Here is a 15796-nt window from a genome sequence, read left to right as displayed (position 1 = left end):
AAGGCTTTGCTGGACTCTTCCCTGCCCCGTGCTGATTGAGTAGCTGCCCTTTTCTGGGCACACAGCCTGCTTGTCTGTAGCCTTTTACAACCACCTCTCTCTATCCATCTTTTTCATGGGGTTCTTTTATTTAAAAGAACATACCAGGTTCTTCGGTCTCTGGTTTGGAGCCACTTGAGGCTCTCTCATCACTTGTTACAGAATTGAGCCCAGTGAATTCATATTTTCACTTCCACTAAGGCTGATGGATGAGTTACTTACCTGTAACCCCCAAAAGGTGAACTTAACTCAAATGCACCAGAAAGGGAGGAAGATCTTCAAAAGCCCATCATATTTACAATTTCTTCTTTTCTCTATCCCCTATCTCACTCTCCACTGAAAATTCAGACTGAAGAAAATACTCAAAATTCAAGTATGCTTGGCTTCAATTATGTCTTCATGGGTCCCATTGCTGAATGTTTTTGATATGGGGCTTCATAGCAGTGCTGAGAAACCATGCGACCATTGTCCCCTGAGTGAAACTGTAAACTGTGTGTGCAACAGAGACGGCGTACATTGGAGTAATGTCAGGGAGCTATGTATCCCCAGCTAATGGCCAGATGCCATATTTCCTTCATGGTGCTATGATTGTAAGGGCATTAAAGCCAAAACCTCAGCTGGCGTGAGCTTTCATAGCTCATCTAGGCCAATGGATGGTGTGTGTGCATGTATATGTGTATCTGTGGATGGACATGTGTGTGTCTGTGTGAGTATGTGTGTGTGTGTGTGTGTGAAAGAGAGAGAGACAGAGAGAGAGAGAGAAAGCACTTTAGTGCATGAGAACAAAAGGAATTTGAAGGGGAAAATAAGCGTATTTATAAAATTGGAGGCATAAATGGGATTGGGTCAGTGTTTTCATCTCTTTCCTAGTGGTGTCTGTCTGTACAAATGTATTCTCCTAAGGTTCTCAATTTTCCTCCATTCCCATGACTTATACAGACCTTAAAATGGATAATGATGGAACATAATGAGGGACAGAAGGAGTGTCAGACAGGGAAGCAGCTGGGGACTAGACGTGATGGAAGGGCACCGATCCTCAAAGTGCTGAGGCATTTTAATCACCTCAGCCTTGGCCTCGAGTGCTAGCACCTTCAGAGACTAATAACTGTGATCCTTAGCAAAAGAAAATTGGGCTTGTGACATCTTGAATAGGGAAAAAATGACACTTCTTGTTTTTAGGTACAAATGAGACACTTAGGCAGTCCAGAGCAAGATAGCCCTGTAGGAATTTCCTCAGGGGGGTAGGTAATAGATCAATTTACTTCATCACTGACTAGGTCCTAAAACTAGTCTCCTTTTCCCACATAAAGAGCTTATGAGGATAGCAGAGCCTGAATATACCATGGTGGGAGAATTGAAATTGAAGTTTTCTAGCTAAAAATCATTGACTAAGGTTTCCTCATAATGCTTTTAAATTATGGATACAGAGGAGAAGGAAACAGAAGGATAAAATTGGTGATTCAGTGACACTGTGTGATCTAAAACGCTCACTTTTAATCTATGACCAAAGCCTTTGATTCTACCATTTTTTCTTCTCCTCATGTGGAACGTAAAATGTAGTCAGAGTACAACAGCCTTCCGAGCTTTCCTATCCATTTCTTTCTCTTTCCTTAGTCCCCATGCTGAGTGACTGCTTGACTAGAGGACTTCTCACTTTGATGGTTGAGGCAAATGCACATGAAAATGTTGTGGATTTGCATGATTCTTCCAGGAAACGTAATAATAGTACTAAAAACAGTACTTGATCTGAACTTAATAACTTGAGACTCTTTGACTTGCTCTGTAAGTTACCCAGAACCTACTGTAGTAACTTCAGTTAATCAAACAATTTCATGGATGTAATGAGTATTCCTGTAATACTGTTCACTTTCCCCAGATGTGTGTGTGTGCGTGAAAGACAGAGAGAGAAAGAGAGAGAGAGAGAGGTGAAATCAGTAAGAATACACTGTAACTCTAGACAGTTGACCAAAAGAGATAAATGAAAGTCTTTCAGATTAGAGGCACAAGAAATTCAGCGCCTAGGAGTTAACGACGAGATGCCTGAAGTAATGGCAGAGATATCAGGCATGGTACTATATCCCTGTTTCCACAATCAAACAACTGTCAACTTCAGTATAGGAAACCTTTCTGAGAGCGTCTCTCCTAACATCAACACTGGTGCAGATATTACTGATGCAACACCCCTTACCACCCCCAACCCCTCATTTCACTGCAGCCATGCGTTTGCTGCTAACAGCTCACCTGTCACCTTCTCCAGGAGATTGCCATTGGGCGATTGGATCTGCCTCACCCTGAGGCAGTGCAAAACTAAAGACTGCGTAGTGTGAGTATGTGAGTGGGTGGAGGTGGTGGTCACAGAGCTTTACTATCTTGTTGCTGCCTGTTGTGGAGGCAGGCAGGCTGATAGCACAAACATTTGTATCGGAAGTCCTGTGGGTATCAGGCTGAAGCTAGATGTCACCTGAAATCAGATCTTTACTTAACCTCTCTCCTTCACTATCCTAATTTCCTCACTTCCTTTGAGGTTTCTCCCAAGAGCACCCTCTAAATAAATCTCTTACTTAAGAGTCATGTCTCAGGCTCTGCTGCTGAGGGAGCCAACCCTAAGACAAATAGTTAAAAATGATGCTCAAAAATGTTCCTAAATTTCATGTTCTAAATGTAGACTTTTTGTTCATCAATCCTTGAACAAACATTTTAAGAATCTCATGGTAGTACTGACTGCCAGCAAGCAGTTCCACTTGGGTATTAATTCTATCTTTCTTGTTAGACCAGTATTGTTTGCAATTATTTGAATATTTTATTGCTTTTCAGTCATATAATTTTATGAGAATTAACAAGAAATTGAAAAATTAAAGTACTCATAATAAATGACAAGGGATGTAGTCCTAAAACAATAAATTAAAACAAAGATGAAAATCATTAGAGCGCTACTGAAATGGTGAGTCCTTAGCTTTTACCCCACTAAATCAACATAACTAAGCAGAATGTAATCAATTGTGAAGGAAACAGACAAAATTAAAGAATATGTACAGAAGGCTGAAAATATAGCACGAAAATCTTGTCTAAAGGAAGGAGGATAACTGAGGATTTTATAAAATCATCATACTAATCTTAGTTCTCTGAGAATACAACCCTTCATTATAGTTAAGTCTCCCTTTTTGAAACTTTTATTAAAGTTTTGTGTGCATGTTTTAGGAATATATCAAATGTAGATAACTACATAGCACTAGGCAATTAAAATTTGTAGGAGTGGAAGGGTCAGAAATCCAATGGGTAGGGAAGCAGTGCAAGCTTGCTAGACCTGGAGGTGCGCCACCCAGATCTCTCCCCGTATGGACAGGTGGGCTCTAGAGTCTTCAGCTCTGCTGTGGTGTTGGCGCTGAGACAGCCTCTCCCTCTGCTGCTCCCTGCCAGTGACTGAGCACAGCAGGGGCACTAAGGCTGGGTCATTTCTGTCCTCATGCAGGACTTCCCTAATGGACACCCTTGATCTAGGAGTCCCCATCAGCCTGGCCAAGGCTTTCTCAGAAAAGCACTCAGTCCAAAGCTCCTCCTACCAAATTCTTCTTCATTTTCTCTCTTTTTTTCAAAGATACAAGACCTGCATCATACTATGGAGTCTTTTCCAGACTTCACATGCACCTTCCTTCTTTATTCTTTATAAGTGTTTGTCCCAATAACTCTCATATACATTAAATCTGTCCTGATTTTTTTTTTGTCTCCATGAACCCAAACTGACACAAAGAGGTATAATTGAGGGGTAAAAATACACGTTATTCATTCACTGAGTCTTCTCAAAGAAATGCTTACAAAGCAATTATGCAAGATTAGTTTCCAAAAGGACTGTGTAGATGGCAGCCTTTGTGTAGTTTTCTGCCATCAACTAGTAAGGCCAACAATTTGAGCAAGTAGGACCACCTGAACAATCAGTGTCTTATTTAAGACTTCAGACCACAAAAAAGCCCTCAGGCCGTAAGAACTCATATTTAAATTCTATGTGCTTTGGGAAATCCAGTTTATCCCATTAGGCTTTAGTTTCCTTACTGAGAAAATCAGATATAATAGTGTTTATGTTGCAAAGATGTAAAGACAAAATAAAATGACTTTATGTGGAAATGATGAATAAAGAATCAATAGAAGATAGTTTCCTCCCAGCTAAACACTTAGCTATCTGACATTATCCACAGACAATCCACAGATCATTGTATATACTTTACAATTAATGGAGATAAATAAACAGAAAAAAACAAAAAACAATGACCACAAAAAAACTACATTTGAACATACAGAAACAGAAAGATATTTTCCTGTGTTACCATAACCAATGCTTTACACTCTTATCTCTGAATCCCAAAGGATCTGGTTGAAAAAATGAATATATATTGTATTTTCTTTTCAATTTTCAGACTTGGAAAGAGGAGAGACTATTGAAAAGAAAATATTCTTCTCTATGGTCAACTATAAATGAAAAAGCAGGAACTGTAAGTTCTAGTATTAATCCTCCCACAGATTTATCACAGTTCCTTAAATTATTGAAACCCCTAAATTTGGCAAAGAAGTATCAATGACTCGTTATACCATTCTGGACATAAATATTTTAAAAGTCATTGGCTTATGTAGTAGGGCCTCAGTGAAATGTGGATACCTAACAGAGGAGACCAAAGTCTTCTAGGCTGAGGCACAGGGAAAAAAAATTAGGAAGGCAGTGGAAGGTTTTAGAGTGGAAGAGATTAGAGTGTAAAAAGCCAAAGACATTTGGGAACAATGGTAAGAAGCTGTAGGGGTGTCATTGTGCACCACCCAAATTCCCTCCTCTAGCTAAGGGTCTTATTCCCCAGTTGCTGCGAATGTTGGTGGTCCACAGTTCTCAACTGAGCCACCTCACCCGAGAGCAGGCCTCCTCTCTTAGGGTCCATATTGAGTACCAAGTGCCTGGCTGACCTGGCTGTAGCTGAGGCGAATCTGAAGCGGCTGCCCCAGCTTCAGAGCTCTCCATGGGAATAGATAGGGCCTTGGTCATACCTGCATTGTAGCTCACCTCTTTCTTTTGCCCATTCCCACTTCCAACACTCCAACAGAGAACACTCCTAAGAGTGTTTCCCAATAAACTTGCTGCATGCAAACCTCAGTCTCTGCTTGTAGGGAACCTAACCTGTGACCCCAGCCTCGTCGAAAGCATCAAAAGATGGAATGAATTAAGTCAGTTGAGTGTCACAGTCTTGACAGGACCCAGGGATATGTGTAAGACAAAACACGTTTGAGCAGATTTATTGTGTTACTGTGGCAGAAGTCGGCAGCCACTGGTACATCAGGATTTAAGCATCTTGAAGGATGCATGTTTCAATGTAAAAGTAACATATGTCCTGAGCTTATATTAAAAAGTTTTTTTTTCCTGAGATCATTGGGGCTAAATAAATAACTCTAGCCTTGAAAATAAATATAAATATTAATAAATAATAATCAAATAAATAAATAGAAAAAAATCCAAAAACAGACTTAAAAGAAAGGTGGAACCCTAGACCCTACCATGAAAAACAGGCCCAGTGCTTATTGGCCAGTTAAAATTGGACACAAAAATGTTTATTCCAGTGGCTTCCAATTGTCTAGAGCAATTTTTCTAGTTTATAAGGTTGCACATTATTTAGTAACAACTCAGCTTTCTGGGCTGCAGATGCAACATTTATGTTCTTTCCTTATATTATGTATCTTAAAACTCCATTTAATTCCCTCAGCTGTTCCTTTCCCCTTCCTTTCTATTAAAAACAATTGTAACAACACTTAACCTTAATTACTCTTAACCAATTTCTGCTGAGAATATATATTTATTTTTTTCATTTGGTTATATATAGGGACTGCTTAAAATAAAGATGTGAAATTTCCCTTCAGATTGGGTTCTTGGTCTTTGTCTTTCTATTCTTCATTGAAATTTGTTAATACTTTAATTCCAGTGGAATGGCCATAGTGTCATACAGTATCAGGGACCTAAAGCAATGAAAATGTGATGTATTAAAAACTTACTGTCCTCTCTCCAAGAAAATCATAATAATTAGTAAATCATGAGTAAAACTATGCACAGCAACATCAGATGTGACACTCTATATTCCTGGGATATTCTTTGACATTTCAACGTCATCAGTGTCAGCACAGATCTGGGATCAGTTAGAGGCTTCAACTAATGATTAATAGTTCTCCATTTTTCTCATATTTAGCTAGTGACACTCCTACTCTCAGAATGGTCCTTTGGCTGATGTCAATTCATAACATTTCAAAACAAAAGTGATATCTGTTGAGTAAGCATTCCTTTTCCAAACTTTAAACTCATCAAAAACAGTACAAGAAAGTAACAATGATGTTCAAGAAGGTGAGGGAGGAGGCTGTAGAGAAGACAATGACACCGATGCTAAAATTAAAGGTGTCATTACATGACATCAATTTTAAAATGAAATTTTTACCACACGTTGCATACATGCATATTATGTATTTGGGACCAAAATATGGAAGATGTGTAAGCTATAGATAGATGGCTAATGTACAACCTTTCTTCCAAAGGGAATGTTGCTGAAAATAAGTAAAGGAGATTCTGAAAATCTGCATAATTTTTAGGGATCAGTAGCCCTCTCTACAGCAATGTCTGTAAGAGCAAATGCCTGTGCTTTGCCACTCATAATTAGTCCAGCAGCTTCTTAAAAGTGGCTTGTACATTTTCAGACACAGAGAAACTTCTCTAATAAACAGAAACAATGTCTGGAATTGAGGTTGGACTTCGGAAGAGATGGAGTCTTGCTTACTTGGCTTATAAGCATGTGCTTATATTTATTGAGCATCTATCACGTGTCACCTATTTCACATGTATTAACTCACTTGATCCTTTTAATAACCTTGGTGAATATATCATTATTTCTTTATTTTATAGATAAGAAATCAGATGCTCAGAGATGTAACATAACCTTCCCAAATTTACACAGCTGTTAGTTATCAGAGCTGACGTCTGCACTCAGTCTGATTGCAGAGCCTGCTCTTTTAAAAACAATATACTGCAGAGGCAGAGGCAGGCGGAGGGCCGGGTACAAGCACACATGCCCCATTAAACAGGAGCCAGAGTGCAACCAGCACGTTCACTAACCTGAGTTCTCATTTGTAACAGGAAAAACCAATAGATACTGCTTTATTATCCAGCCTCTTGTCTCCTCCAAAGATATCAGTTCCATTAAATAAGAAGTAATACCTAGTTGAGCTTGATCTCTCATACCTGGACAGAGCTTGAATCATAAAAAAATACTCACTACACATATATCTAATGAATAAATGAACTTGAGAAAAGAAAAATATTGCCTGAAATTTTATCATTTGCCTCCCATTCTTGTGCTTTTTGTGTACAACACTCTCCTTGTTTTGGAAGAATATGTGTTGTCTCAGGAACAATTTTGATTGTAAGGTGAGAACGTCAAAAGAAGAAGTCAATTTTCATTGCATGACTTCCAAACGAGGCCCTAGAAACACAAAATTGAAATGATAGCTTCAAGAGAAAAGTGTTTTTTGAGGCTCAAAAAATGAAGTCATAGCATAATTGATTTTCCTATAACACTGAAAGGCAATAAAAGCACTTTCAAAGTTGAGCTGGGAAAATCTTAAGAACTAGGATACAACAAAAAAAGAAGAAAGCGAGAATATAAAAAGGAAGGTAGACTGAGGATAGACTGAGGAGTTTCAATGGTTGTATAATTAGAATTCCACCCAGAAAAAATAGGAAAAAAAAAAAAAAAGGAAGGAAGGAGTGAAGAGAGAGAGAGGGGGAGAGAGAGGGACGGAAGAAGGGAGGAAGGCAGGAAGAAAGGAAAAAATAAAGGAAGAAAGAAAGAGAGAGAGAAAGAAAGAAAGAAAGAAAGAAAGAAAGGCAGGCAATGTTCAAAGAGGTGATTGTTTTGAATGACACTCTTCAAGTTTCTCTATTAACTTAGCTGGTAGCTACTCTCCCAGCAGCCACCAGAGGCCAACACAGAAGAGTACCAGCAGGATATCCACCTGTATGGGTCCCTTTAGGGCAGCAGGGTGGCCTCACAGTCAGGGGCCAGATTGTGGGTACGACTCCAATGACACAACCACACAACCATCATATGAAAGTTTAAGACTTGTTAATTGCTTACAGATCCTCAGGCTAAGCAAGGTGACCAGAGAGGGGCAGACAGTAGTCCTTTGTCCCAGGTCTTGTGTACCTTCCCCTATTTAAGGATCATTTGGGGTGGGGCATCCCAATTTCATGGGATTACTTTCTGTTGGGTACTTCAAACAACTTTTCTAGCAAGGGTAGTTGAGAAGTGTGTTGCAAAGCTAGGCTAAAATAGGGCTCCACAGAGAGACTGTTTAATCCATCTTGGTCAGCCTTGCCCAGGCTTAGGCAGCAATCAACTACGGTTTCTCCATTACTCCTAAGGCAATGATGGCTGAGATATTTCCTGTGTGGATCAGAAATGCCAATAATTAGATTTAAGAAGCCCCAGAAAATCCCATGTATAATAAATTTTTAAAAAATCCTCCCTTAGATATGTGATAAACTAAAGAACATCAAACATAGATGGGAAAATCATATAAGCATCCAAAGTGAAAATGCCAGTTATCTATGAAGAAAAACTATTAAATTGACAGGTGATATCTCCACAGCAACATTAGAAACCAGGAAAAAAAAAACTAGAATGATAACTTCAATATGGTAAGAGAAAATAACTGTCAAGTTAGAGTTCTAAATTCGCCAAACTAATTTACAAGAAGAAAGCCATAATTGCATTTTTTCCTATCAACAGATATACAGAATATCCTTCAGGTAAAGTAAAAATTACATTGGAAATGAGATATTGTGAGCAAAACAAAACAAAACAAAACAAAAAAACAGAACAGTAAGCATGTGGGTCAATCTAAACCCACCAGAACAGTATAAAACAATCGTAATTTGGGATTTTCAATGTCTAGTTTGGAGTTTCAAAATCATATTTTTAGTTTATTTGGTCTCATCGTAGTTTTAGATTTTACTGCTGCTGTTACAAATTACACAGACTTAGTGGCTTACAGCAACACAAATTTATTACATTGCAATTCTATTTGTCTTGGGCTAAAATTAAGAGTGTGGGCAGGACCGTTCCTAGTGGTAGCTCTAGGAAGGTCTAGGGAAGGATTCATTTCCTTGCTTTTTCTAGCTAGAGGTGGCCCTCTAGAGGTCTAGAGATCACCTACCTTCCTTGTTGTCAGTTCCTCCACCTTCAAAACCAGTAAAGTTGGAGGAAGTCTTCCTCACATTCTCTCTCTGGTCCACCCTCTTCCACTTCTAATGACTCTTGTAATTACATCGGGCCCATCTGGATAATCTAGAATAATCTCTCCATTTTAAAGTCACCTGATTAGCAACCTTATTCTCCTCTACATGTAAGGTATCATATTCACAGGTTCCAGGGATTAGTACGTAGACAACCCTGGAGAGCCATCATTCTGCCACTACAATAGGCTTCTAATTCTCTTTACCAGTTTTTGATGTAAAGTAAACCATGTTCAGTGATGTGGAATTTTTCTATGGAGGTAAACTTTGCTTATATACTAATCTTTTAAATCACAAAAATACTAATGAAAAAGTAACCATTAAATCGAAAAGCAGACAAACAGGTTTGGAAATTATTTGGTAGTTTCTTATAAAGTCCAGAATGTATTTACGCTATGGTCCAGAAATTCCACTCCTAGGGATTTACCCAAGAGAAATGAAAACATATGTTCACAAAAAGATACATAAATGTTCACAGTAGCTTTATTTATGATAGCCAAAGCTGCAAACAACCTAAATGCTCTTAAAAGGGAATATAGATAAACAAATTGTGATATATGCAGAAAAAGGAACCAATGATTCATGTACTCAACAACATAGATATATCACAAAATCATTATGTTGAGTGAAAAAAGCCACAAAAATAGATATTAATGGCAAGAAATGCACAATATATCATTCATTTACATGAAGTCCTAGGAAAGATATAATAATACACGACAGAAATCAGAATGTCTTGGCCATTGGGGAGGTAGGAAAATTACTAGAAAGGGGCAAGAGGGAACTTTTTGGGGTATTTGGGTGGTGGTTACACAGGAACGTACAATTCTCAAAATTCATTGAATTTCAGAATTGTGCAATTTAAATAATCTGTCAAGGCTGCCTGATAACCATCCAGAGAGCATTTCACTAGCTTCAAACCCCACCTCTCCTGCACTGATGATTTTAGTTCCTTTATTCATAAATTTGTTTACAGCTACTCTGACTCTTGTTAAATTTTCTTTCAGGGAACCGATAGAAAAATCTCCACTTAATTTTGGACTGAAACAAAGTGGCTAAACCTATATATTGTCAAAATTTAAGCATTTTCTCATAAGCGTCATTGTATTCAGGGAACAAATGCCCTTGCCTTTCTCTCATGGGCCGATGCTTTATGTATTTCTCTTCCAAATTTATAATCAGACATGACTGCATTCAATGCCACAGGAGAGGAGTGCATTATTGCAGGATCATTACCTTTAAAAAGGTGTGTAGCTATTTCCCATTAATTAGAATGAAATAAGATCAAATAATAGCCCAATTCATGATAATTTCTGTTCTTATAATTGACATGATCAAACAAATGAATTCTACAACAATGGAATAGTCTCAATTAGAATTTCTTCAACCTTATTTACATTCAATATTCCCTTATAAAAATTTAAATTCAATCAATTTTTATTTACTGAAAGTATATCTGTGAGAAACACTAATTAGATGTGAAGTACCAAATTCAATTATGTAAGGTAAGCCTGGTTAAATGCATAGTAAAATTTGCCAAATTTCAAATTACACGTAATGTTCAGGTAGTTTATTGTCATATACTTACATTTTCTGCATCAAAATCCTTTATATAACTGATTTTAATAAGCTATATGCTTTAAATGTCACATTATATTATCCTTATCAATAAATGAAACACTATATCCTTTATTTTGATCAAAACTGGAGTAATATGCCAGTTGTAATGATCATTCCACATTATATAAATAGTATTTTTCCAAATAAAAAATTTCCAAATAAATCCTAATTTTTCCAACTTTAATGTATTTTTATATTTTACTTTATTTTTTAACATTTAATATCATTTGGAACCATAAATTTAGTTGCAAACCTTAAAATTAATTTATAAAAATATATCCCTCAATTTACTAATGAACTATTAAAATATAGACAAGTTTTTTTTTTAGGTCAAATTCATCTCTGTATGCATAATCATAATGAAACTAATAAAATAGTGAGCATATGCACCTATTGACAAAATAGATATTTTCTTGATTCAGGTCCATGGCAAAACTAGAAAAAGTATGATCTTGAAATCACATATATGTATTTGTACTCTCTTTCCACATAAAACATACTTTGTACACAGTAAGGATTCAGTGATATTTGTTGAAGTGAATTGAATTCACATTGCTACCCACACAAATATATATTTTAGAGAATATTGAATTCACAAACATTAAGGAGTCATCTTCAGATGAGAAATTACTTATTTGCCAGAGGAAAGATACCAAGTCCCTCAGAGAAATAGAAACTCAAAAGTCTGTTTTCTTTGCTTCCCAATGTGGTGCTTTCTGCAATCTTTTCTATATCTGCACAAATCTTGGTTGATACACTTAGATTCAACTATTAATAGGAAGGATTCATCCTCTGGGGAAAACCAGTTTAAATTTGTGTATAATGAAAAAAGCTTCTCTAGTTGATTCAATTGTTAGCACAATTTTTGCCAGGATTTTAAAAAGTTAAAAACAAATAACCTCGTAGATGCTATATATTCTACTTTGATAATTAAATTTCTTTTAAGTCCCACTTATTCCTTTTCATCATTTTGAATGACATTTACTTAATTTTATCTGGGAATTTCACATGTTTAGTAAATTCCTAAATCAATCCAACCTGACTTAATTCTTATTTGTCTCTCTTAAAATGCCTTTAGTTATCCTGTCACTAGAGAATCGAAATAGTTGTAATTATATCCATTGTTCAAAGGCTTACTACTGTGGCTTAACGTTTATATGTGAAGCAAATACTCTCTCTACTTGACTCTACCTGAATCCAGTACTTTATCAGTTGAGGTTCTTAGGATTCCCTGGCTTTATTAGGAGAAAAGAATCAGGATTACCCTGAGAGCTCCTGGGATCAAGCCTCCCTAATTCCCAGTTATTCTACTCTAGATTCCTCTACTGTTACTGAGAAAGTACTTGGGACACTTGAAGTTGAAGCTAACGTTTAGGCTCAGAAGTTCCCTGAAAGTCACCATTCAAATATCACAATAGCAACGACATCCCTTTTCCTGGGCTCAGTGTCCCAAAGTTGCAGTTTATTCTGTTGCACACACTGCTCTTCTCTAACCCTAGCCATGTTTCACCTGAATCTATGAACAGACATTTTATATGTGGTCACATACTGACTGATGAAAATAAATACTGAAGCCAAGAAATAAAGGGGAAAAAATTCTCATCAGCTCAAGAAAGAAGGTGTGTGTGTGTGTGATTTCAGGCCAATTCAAAGCTGTTTATCAGAGACCGTCATGAGGTAGTTTAAAACATGATATAACCTCATGCGTTCAGCAATCACTTACTGAGTAGCTACTTACTGTGTGCCAGGCACTGCAGTAGGCACTGTGAAGGATACAAATTAAGTCCACAACTGACGGCAGCCAATTTGGTTTAAAGGGAGTGGTATATTTATTTGCCTCTTGGTTGACTATGGCATTGGGGTGAAATAGAGGTCCAGGGGCATGTACAAAGGCAGCTGCCTGTTCTTGAGTTACTCACCTTCTGATTCGGGAAGTCGGTGATCACTTAATAACCACAGATTACTTCATGGGATGAAGACAATGATTGGAGGAGACCACCTTTCAGTCACTTTGATAGAAACTGTAGTTGTACAAGATCTCATTACCTTTTCTCTATCACCTGACTCTCCAAGTAGAATATTCAAACATAGAGTTATACAGCATGTGATCAGTGCCCCTCTGTCCTTTGAACCATTTTTATGAATCTTCATGTTCTGACTCAGGTTTTAAATCATGCGTTTGTTCATCTGTCTTCCTAATAGGTTAGTCCCTCTTGCTGCTGAATCTTTCTCCTGCACTGGCAATAGTAAAGCTTGACTGCTTCATAGGTCATTTGTGTTGTTTAATTTCAATATAATTTCTATTCTTTTGCATTAACCATGACATCTGGCCCAAATTCTTGGTTTTTGAATTTTCTTCCACCCTCAGAAGTATTGCGAAGACCTGCTTGACTCTATATATTGGCCTAGTCACATCTGTGGTCACATAGCATGAGCGAGATCATAAAAAAATGGGAAGACCCAGGCAAGTGAGCTTTATCTAAAACCCCGGAGGGAAAATTTAGAGGCCAAAAGCTTTCATGTCAAATATAAACACAAATGATTGAAACCTCCAGGTCAAAATGAATACCTAGAAGTAAGATAGACATGAGACCAGAGAAGAAATAAAGTGGGAAGAAAAGGAGGGTCTTTGGCTTCAGGTTATTATAATATTGGTTTGATTAACTGCTGCCTACTATGTGGATCTAGATCGAGATCAATTCTAGATATTCCTTCCCCCTTATATTCTTTAGAAATGCCAATGTACATCCTTTGATTACTTTGCCATATCTAAATATGACATAGATCACTGAAGGAATCAACCATTTCTCAAGGCACATAATGACATAAAGAACCAAATGCCTTATCAGCAGCATAATTTTACCATAGCATTGGAGAGAATCCTGGATGATGTCCTCTCTTTCAATCCCTGGTGATTTAATTATACTGCCTTTATATCATTTATGATGATAAATTGTGGAGCTTTGCTCCCCAAGGTAAGCCCAATGTTTGAAGCAAATATTAATATATTAAATTTTACCACATTCAATTAGTCCGGGGTTTAAGATCTCTTTCTACTTTTAAAGCTCTCCTCTTGTATACAGTTCTTCCAACAACTCACTTAGGACCACAAGTTCAACTTTTATATTAACTTCTCACTGACAGCATGTTCTTTAACTCTCCCTAATAATTATTCAATTTCCCATCTGGAAAGACAACCTGTCTATAATAATTTGAAAACATTTTTTGTTGAAGAATGTTTTTAGGAGGTAATCATATATTCAGCAATGAGAAAATAAATGTACTAAGGATACAGAAAGGCAGATAATCCCAACTGTGGCTCTATTTTGGACACCTCCTCTGTGGTTAGAAAAAGATGATTAAGGGAATCTTCTTCAGTTTGTTACTTTGGGAATCCATCAGCCAAAGGCTGCTGCTATCACTAGATCCTTTGTTAGTTAAGCTCAAAAAATGTTTACTGAGTGCTATTGCTTACTTCACACTGTTTTAGGTATATAATTAAAATGTGTAAAAAAGTATAAGACACAATTCTATCCTTCAAGGAATTTGTAAATATGTTTTTGAAAAAAACTTGAAAAACAAATCAGAGAAAGATTATCAGACTCTATAAACATATACACCAGCTTGTGTGGTATAAGCAATTGCTACTACCTTTGGGAGAAAGAATAATGCTAACTGGGCAGATCATAACAGATGACCTGGAGAAGCTCTGAGTCATAATTGACCTTGAAAGGTAGGTCTAATAACACAAAACACAGGAAGGCATTTGGCATTCTAGATAGAGGAGCAGCAGCATCAAAAGGATGAAAAGCAGTATGTTCTTCCTCAAATAGGACTACATATAATCTAAAGTCCAGATAACTCATGCATAAGTGGACCTGAAACAGATAGAGATTGCTATAGATCATGAAGTAACCAAAGTGAAAATGATAGGAGAGGGTCTAGAAGAGTCTCTAGAAGCACCCCCCATCTCCACTCACTGCTCCACAGAGCAATAACAGACAGCCTTTGAAGCAGTCAGAGGCAGCTATGAGAAGGTGGAAGAAGTAAATCTCCTTAGGTTGTAGACTCATTTTCTGGATCTCTACAATTTGATTTAAAGAAAAAAATAAAGTGAAGACAAAAACTTATAGCTAAACCACAGATGGTTTTTAAATGTTCACATAATCTCCATAATGAAGTTACTGTTCTGACACAGACTGGTATGAGACAGAAGAAGAACCATATGCAGACGATGAAGACCTAATGCAGTAAAAAAATAGAAAGTCCAAAGGACTTGTTCTTTCTTTGAGAGTACATATACTAACATCAAAATGATACAGAGAATATTAGCATGGCCCCCATACAAAGGTAAGGTGCAAATTCATGAAGCATTCCATATGTTTCTACTACCACAAAAACACATGAAATTATAGAACTCATTGGTGGGGCAGATACACAAATGAGAAAAAGAAAGGAATTAAATGTTATCACTACAGAAAGCCACAAAACTACAAAAATAAACAGAGGAAGAAAAGAACAAAGGATATATAGAACAACCAGAAACTAATTTAAAAAATGACAGGAGTGAGTGCTCACCTATAAATAATGATCTTGAGTGAAACAATTTAAATTACCCAATTAAAAGAAATAGACTGGCTGAATGGATTAAAAATAAAAAGACCCAACTATATACTGTCTACAAGAAACTCACTTCACCTGAAAAGACACTCATAAACTGAAAGTGAAGAAATGGAAAAAGATATTTCACAGAAATGGAAATCAAAAGTGAACAGGAGTAGCTATACTTATATCAGATAAAATAGAATTTAAGTCAAAAACTGTACAAAG

General features: G+C 36.9%; 1 non-coding gene across 1 annotated transcript; it reads left to right on the top strand.

Annotated features, from left to right (window-relative positions):
* The first annotated feature begins 15244 nt into the window (after positions 1-15244).
* LOC138381079 (U6 spliceosomal RNA) lies at positions 15245-15351 on the top strand. Its single transcript, XR_011233023.1, has one exon. It is a non-coding gene; the product is annotated as a U6 spliceosomal RNA (small nuclear RNA).
* Positions 15352-15796: the final 445 nt, after the last annotated feature.

Source organism: Eulemur rufifrons, chromosome 2 (genome assembly GCF_041146395.1).
Source record: "Eulemur rufifrons isolate Redbay chromosome 2, OSU_ERuf_1, whole genome shotgun sequence".
In the NCBI taxonomy this organism is placed as follows: domain Eukaryota; kingdom Metazoa; phylum Chordata; class Mammalia; order Primates; family Lemuridae; genus Eulemur; species Eulemur rufifrons.
Note: the sequence above shows the minus strand (reverse complement) of the source record. Positions and strands in the feature narration are given on the sequence as shown.